Consider the following 8,116-nt stretch of genomic DNA (forward strand, 5'->3'; position numbering starts at 1 on the left):
CCTTCTTTTTTTCTTCAGGTGCAATTGTTTTTCTAAAACTGTGTAGATTAATATTATTGTTATTTTTTTATGATCGCAATTATAATTTTATACAACATGCAATCGTTTTCTTCTTTGTTTGTGGAGATTAATGCTACTGAGTTTCTTTCCGAATCATCCTGTGATGTGCTATGGTCAACAAACATATGGTGTCAACTATATGCGGTACATATTTTATATATTGATCTTAATTTTATGCTTTATTACTTTTGATATTTGCAGGTTGTAGTTGATAAGGAAAAGTGATGCACTCAGCGACTACCGCGGACGCCTTTTAGTCGAATTGATTAGTTTCTCATTGCCTCAAGCCCAATCTGGCATCAAGTTTCGTAATTATGCAATCTTTTATTAATAATATAATAAATTGAGAAAATGGGGCCTGAGGACAACCTCAGGGTTGTCCCCTGATGTTATAAAAAATAGGACGTCGTTTAGTATGTAATGATATAACTACTTTTTTAGGGTATTCATATGTGGAATTAACAATATGAGGCAGCTCCAAGCTGTTAACGAGGCTCATATCACCATTAACCACATCAACACCAATAATAGACCAAGTAGCAATGAAGAACTCAGTGAAGTAACTTCGAACCCATTTTTATCTTCTAAGACTAGAATTTTATTTAAGTTCCATCAATTTTTACAGCTGTTAAATAAAAAATTATTGTTTCCGTCACCATTCTTCAACCAATTAACACGAGATTTCTGTTTTAAGAATTGTTCCTCCCTATTTAGAGCACGAGAATAGTTAAGACTAAGATTTGCTTCCTCCAAATACTGATCAGTAGAAGGTGAAGAACTCATATTACGGTGATAGTTATACAAGTTAAGACGAGCCTCTTGCACTGCAATGTGCACGTTTCCAGTTGTCAAGTTTAACTCAACCATAGCCTTTTTAACTTTCTTCAACTTTGTAGTTAAAATAAACCACGCAGAACCATGTACTTTTGAATCCCAAGCTTTCTGCACCTCAGTTAAGAATTTAGGATGCTCAATTAGGTAATTAAAAAACTGGAATGGCTTCCGAATACAGTCCTAGGTCCTGCCCAAAGTAACAGTAGTGGGACAGTGATCAGAGAGGCCACGTACCAAGAAATAAGCTTTTGATAATGGAAAAGCTGATTACCAGTCGTCATCCACCAAAACCAGTATGCTTTATAAATAATCACAAAAAAACAGTTATTCCAAAATAGAAATTTTGTGGAGAATACAATTAGCACACCAGCTAACCTAAAATTTATAGAATGCGAATAAATAATCTGAATATTCAAAATTCATTTTAATTCTAGTGGAAAATATTCAACTCAGGTCACTCTATAATTTAGTCTAAATAGGAGTAATAAAGTATCAAAAAAATATTTGCTACTGTAATAATAACAAGCCAAATAAATTCACTTCTTAGAGCATTTTCTTGCATTATGCCCTGTTCCACCACATGTCCTGCACATACGTGGTTTCGATTGAATCTGGTTCCTGAATAGAGTCGTGTGATTCATCTTCATAATCCGATAATTGCCCTTTTTCCTCAGACTCGTATATACACCGACTATGTTCATAATTCTCCATTGATTTAATGCAGAAAATCCTAATTATAGGATTGGACTAAATTAAGACATGATGGTGAATTTGGATTTTAAAGGAGTAAGATTTTGGATTTTGAGGGAGGGAGAGAGAGACATTAGGTTAGAGAGGTGTTTGTGAATAGTTATAAACTGATGAAACATATGTATATATCAAAAGACGTCGTATTTTTATAACCTCAGGGAGGTTATCCTCAGGTCCCGTTTTCTCTTATAAATTTTATAATAAATTTTATTTAAATTATAATAATTTTTAAATTAGTATTTTGTTTGACGAGATGACGACACAAACTAAGTCTTATCTAAATTTTTATAATTTTTTCATTATCATTGTGTTTGACGGGAGGGGGCTCAAATTAATTTTATTTAAATCATATTAAATTTTTATTAGTATTGTGTTTGACGCGAGAGCGGCTCAAACTAATTTTTATCTAAATTATAATATTAGTTTATATTAGAATTTATCAAATTAATCATTTTTTATTACAACAGGCGTTGACCTAACAAAATATCATAATTAGTACAATTATTATCGAATTATGAAGACGTGAGATAAATTGGTATCATAAAAAAAAATTGTAGGCCATTTTATTTTATTTTATATATTATAACAGGTGTCGGCCTAACAATGCGTGACACAAAATGAGAAATAATTATAAATAATTTTTTAATAATAGTTCATATTTTTCTTAAATAATATTCATATGAAATTTTTAAGAATATTTTATTAGGGCCGCTGCCCAGTGCGGCTTTGTCAACTAGTACTTATATAAAGGAGAAGACAGAGCATTTAGATGGCACATCTCAGATCGTCTCATTCAAATTTTCAAATTTTCTCAGTTTTTTGAATTAATAATTATCAGAAATTACAGTTACCATATATTCTCCTAAATATACTATCACCATTCGTAATATTCTCGTAAAGTTTCTACAAAATCTTTAAAGATTTTTGAAATCAACTTAGCATCATAATACTACTAAAACTTCTACTTTCCATTTAAATCGACTTAGCATATTGGTATTCTCCTAAATTTCCTTTTAATACCAATTTCCTCTTTCTCCTTAAAACAACTTACTATATTTTATTTTTCTATATCAAAAATTACAGTTACCTTATACTCATAAATAGACTATTACCGTTCGTAATATTCTCCTAATTTTTTACATAATATAATTTTTATGATAATTTATGAATAATGAGACAGCGACTCATTAGAATAAAAATGTTTAAAGAGAAAATGATTTTTTTAACTTTTTAATTTATTATATTTATTAATTATTAATAATTTCCAAATGATCAAGATTAGATAAGAAATAAAAAAAGACGAAAAATTAGTTTAGAAGGTCGCTGCGAGGCGCGGCTCACTAAACTAGTTTAAAATAAACGTTAGCTTAGTCTAAAAATTTTAAACGCTAATTTTCTAAATTAGTGATCATGAAAATTTATCAAAAATTCTAAAAATATACTTTAATTTTGATTTCTGGTATGTTAGGTCATACAACACTATAGAAGGGGGTTGAATATAGTGTTTATACAATCAAATCGATTTCAACACAATTATGTAACAAATATCAAGTATATTCAAATAAACTCTGTTACAATAGAACTGTTGTTCTATCTCAGTGATGAACAATATCACTAAGAGTTGCTAGGTTACAATGTATATATCTTCTCGATAATGATAACACATATAGTGTAAAACCTAAGCTGTGTTTATATAGTACACATTTACAAGATATATTCTAATTGATATGAAATATAATTTTGTCTCCTAAAATATATCAATCAGATATCTCTTACAAGTCTTCTAGTCCTCTAACTCTTCATGCATATCTTCTTTTGTTTTAGTCCAGATCTTCTCCTGTAAATCACCCGCATTCCTTATCTGAAGTCTTCCCGCACTTGAGTCCTGATATATATCTTCTGACGCCTTAAGTTCTGATATTAAGTTCTGACTTCAGTAAGTTCTGATTTCCAATAAGTCCTGATAAGTCTTGTTGTTAAGTTCTGAAAACTAGACACAAATCAGATTAGACATGACATCTCAAATATATCTAACAATCTCCCCCAACTTGTAAATTATGCAAAATATACATGTTAATAGATTTGATGATGTCAAAAACATTTAAGTACAAATGCAATGAGAGTTTAAATAGATAATTAACTACAACTTACAGTCCTTTTAGCTTTTACCAATCTCATTGAGTCAATCTGAATCCAAAGTGATTCTTGACAAAGTTTGATATCGGTTTTTCTTCTTTATTCCTCAGGACTTGAGCTATTGTAGCTTTGACTTGCTTCAATTCTTCATTCTGACTTCCAATCTGGTAGATTGCAGTCCTAAGTGCTGAGATGTGGTTTCTTTCCAAACCATCAACAAGTCTGATCACCCTTGGATGAGAAGAGTCTTTATTGTAGTACAGACATTTTTCTTTCAGAATCACTTCAAATTTAGCAGAATCCTTCTTCATTGGAATTTCACTTCCATCATCTTCAACTATGTTTGGAATGAATTCTGTAACCCTTGAACCAGAAATTCTTGCTTTATCTCTTATGGTCTTCATAATGAAATTTGACCATCTCCTGGTAATTTTAGACTTTATCTCTAAAAGATAATGAAAGAATTGAAGTTCTTTCAGAGATTTGTTCAACACATCTGATTCTGACATTTGATATGTTCTTCCATCTTCAAGAAATATAATCAGATTTTCTTTGACATTATGCTTATCATGAGCATCCAGTACCACTTGAACAAATATAACCTTATCAAGGTATTTCTGTGTAACTTCTTCAAGAGGTTTGTCAATCAATAAGAATGGATCTTTTGTAAGCACTTCAACTCCTGTCTTTATCTTGGCTTCATTAGAACCTAGTCCAGCTTTGTCTCTTGTTTCTCTGGCTTTCAATCCAACAGTCATGAAATCAGATAACAATTGGCTTTTCTTTGGATATGATGGTTTGACATTCTTCCATATGAGTTTCTTTTTATCAGCAACTTTCATCTTGTATAAATCAACTTGAGCACTGTCAGAGGTTGATTTCTTGATGACTTGATCAGAATTTGTTATTTCTTTAGTACCATGCTGTTCTTCACTCTGAACAACTTGAGCTATGTCAGTGGTTATCTTGGATTCTTCAGTTATCTTCCTTCTTTTTAGAGTTTAAACATCTTCATCTTCTGCAGCTGTGTCATCATAAATTTGAACCATTTTGCATACTGGTTTCATCAGGATTTGAGGAATCTTCATCTCCTGTGGCTTTGTTGGTTCATCAACTTTTCCTTTCCCTTTATCTTTGGGATCAATCTCAACTTGTGATCTTGTCTTAGGCTTTGAAGCCTCAGAATTTGACTTTTCCTTAATCACAATACCTTGGAGGTTTCTTAGCATCAGAAACTTTAGACTTTAGATTTGTCTTCTCAGCTGCAAATCTAGCTTCTTCCTCCTTGAGATTCTCTAAATCCATTCCAGGATTATGCTTGAGAAATAGTCTCCTAGCAATCTCTTCATCAAGTGTCTGAATTTTAGGGCCTTTGTAGTAGACAGTAGTCTGCTTTCCCTTTAACTTCAGAGTTTACAAAAACTTCTGAGAGTCTTTACTTCCTCCTTGAATTAAAACATCAGATTTGATATCAGATTTTGATTATCAGAACTTGCTATCAGAGCTTAATCATTTACAACATCAGAATTTGTCTTCTTTTAAATAGAAGTAGAAGATTTGCTAACATCAATAATTAGTTTCCTTGAAGAAACTTTGATGCTTTGCCCTTGACCTTGACCCTTGCTTGGGTTTCCCTGGTCATCTCCTTTGTCATCCTTTTTCTTCTGTACTTGAGTATTAGAGCATTTGGACTTAACTACCTTCTCCCCCTTTTTGGCATCATCTGGTAGTAGGAGAGAGAGAAGAAGTTCTATTGAAGATTGAATTTCATTTAGTTGAGTTTGTTGAGAGGCTTGATTCTTCAGGACCTCAGTAAGTTGGGCCTGTTGCTTTTCTTGAACCTTCTCAATTGCTTCAACTTTCTCATGTATAAGTCTGATAATTCTTGACTTGTCTAATTTGAGAGTCATATCTAGCTTTTCAGCTAATTCCAGAAGTTTATCAACCTTGTCATGAGTTGCAGAGTGTAGACCTTGAAGATTTTTAGTACTTAGAGCTGTGACTTTAAGTTGGTGCTTGAAATTAGAATTTGTCATCAGCTCATCAGCCTTTCCAATATGATCTGACAGATTTTTGGAGCTTGGAATGAAATCAGATTCATTCCACTTCTTGGTCCACTCAACTCCTCTGTGAGTGTCTTCCCAAGGAACATGAGCAGCTTGTTCAACAAATTTTTCAATCAGTGCCTCCTTTCCAAGAATGGGAGCTGGAGTATTAACTGGAGCTGACTCTCCAGAACTTGCAGAAAACTCATCATCTTCTGATAGTACTAAAGTATATGTCACTGAAGGTGATTCTGCAGTAACTTCATCTAAATTCTGAGCATCAGAATTTATCTCAAGAATTGGAGTTGTTGGTATCTCAGCCTGTAAGATAGGAGAAGTAGCATTAGTTGGCTGAGTTGTAGTAGGAGCTTCCAGATAGAGCACAGTTGGAATGATCAGCCTATGAAGGTCAATTTCAGGACTTAATCCTGAATCTTCAATTGTAACATTTTCATGAATAAGAGAGACATGATGTGTGATCACTGTATTCTGAACAGTGTCTTCAGCCTGAGATGGAGGTGGCAAAGATTCAATTACTATTGGCTTTGAGATCAGAGGTTCCTGATCCCCTTCCTCAGCTTCATTAGTGTCCTCAGATGGAGGTTGTGCCAAATGCCTTCATGCTCTCTGTTTCTTTGATCTCCTGGATGGTATAGGAGTTGCTTGAGTAGCATCAGAACTTGAGGTTTTTTTTCTCTTCAAAATATCAGAATTTTCAGCTTCTGTTTCTTTCTGAGAAGTTGCCTTTTCAGCTTCCACTGTCACAGGTTCTAATGCTTGAACATGGGCTTGCTCATCTTCATCATCAGATTCATCCCTAAGAATCATCCTTCTTCTCCTTGGTGGAGATTTAGGAACATATTTTGCTCTTTTAGGCCTGAAGGATGAAGTTCTGATGGTAGGTACTGATGGTTGAGGTTGAGATGATTGAGCTGGCTGGAAATATGTTCTGATGGTAGGTTGAGTTGATTGAGGTTGAGAAGTGGTAGGTGGTTGATTGGTTGTAGGTGCTGATGGAGGTTAGGATGGTTGTACATCAGGAAATATAGAATTGTATATGAGAGGGTCAGAGTTTACTAAGACTTGTTTGACTGACTGTGGAATTTGGAGGGGTCTTAGTACAGCCTTCTTATTATCAGTAGATAATAAGTCAATGAAAGCCCTTTTAGCAAGTTTAAAGGGTTCAATCAACTCACTAGCTAGTTGGGCCTTATCAGAACTACAGAAACTGTAAATAAGTTGGCAAAACCTAGCAAAATATATAGTATTTCTATCCTCTTGCATCCTATCCCCAATAAATCCTAGCACATCACTAGCATAATCAAAATGAGATTGAGTAATTGGAGCATACCCAATTTGCTGACTAAGGATTGGAATTGCATCAAAGTTGGAGCACTTGTTTGTAAAGGCCTTGGTGATGCAGTCGAAAAAGAAACTCCATTCCCTCCTTATATGGGGTCTCTTCAATTGGCCCAGCTTTGCCAAAGGCTTTTCATAGCCTAGATTTGCCATCATTTGTTGAAGAGCTGGCTCCTCAACTGTTGAATTGAAAATACAATCTTCTGGCAGATGTAGAGCTTTACGAACAGTAGACACAGTCACCACATGTTCATCCTCCCCTGTTATAAAGATAATACTAGGGGACCCAGCTTGTCCACCATCATCATAAACACCACTCCTCCAAAACTCCAGCACTTGAGTTCCTGAGAGTGCTTCTGGTTGGGTCAAAGCATACCCAATCTCACTTCGAGATAGAAAATCTTGGATGAAGTAAAGTTCTGATGGAACTTCATCCTTAGAAAGAATAGCCATGTAGTTGTTGGGAACAAACTTGGCTCCATTGAAAATGATATCTTTTGGTGCCATTTATGTAGAGAAATAAGTGAGAAAATGTGTGTTTGCAAAGTGTTTGATAAAATGCCTGTGAAAAATAGAGCTTCAGAGAATATTAGAAAGAGAAAGAGAATAATAGAGATAAGAAAAGAATTAGAAAGTAGGTAAAAGATTGTAAAATCTTTTAACTCCTATATATATACTCTCTCCACTCAACGACTCTTTTTGGAAGTAAAACAGACACTTTACACCTGTCAGCCAGTAAATAGTTAAAGCAGTAGTTAGTGGGCACGAGAAATAAGCAGTAATTATTGTGCACATGCAGTTTTCAAGGCAAACACGTTTCCCACTAACCAAATGATTATGACTGTTTTTATCTCACTTAAATATATTCTGATGAAATATGACCGTTACTGTAAATATTAAAATTAAGTCAAGTAATTAAATAATGCCACGTA

This window comes from Apium graveolens, chromosome 9 (genome assembly GCF_009905375.1).
Source record: "Apium graveolens cultivar Ventura chromosome 9, ASM990537v1, whole genome shotgun sequence".
NCBI classification, from domain to species: domain Eukaryota; kingdom Viridiplantae; phylum Streptophyta; class Magnoliopsida; order Apiales; family Apiaceae; genus Apium; species Apium graveolens.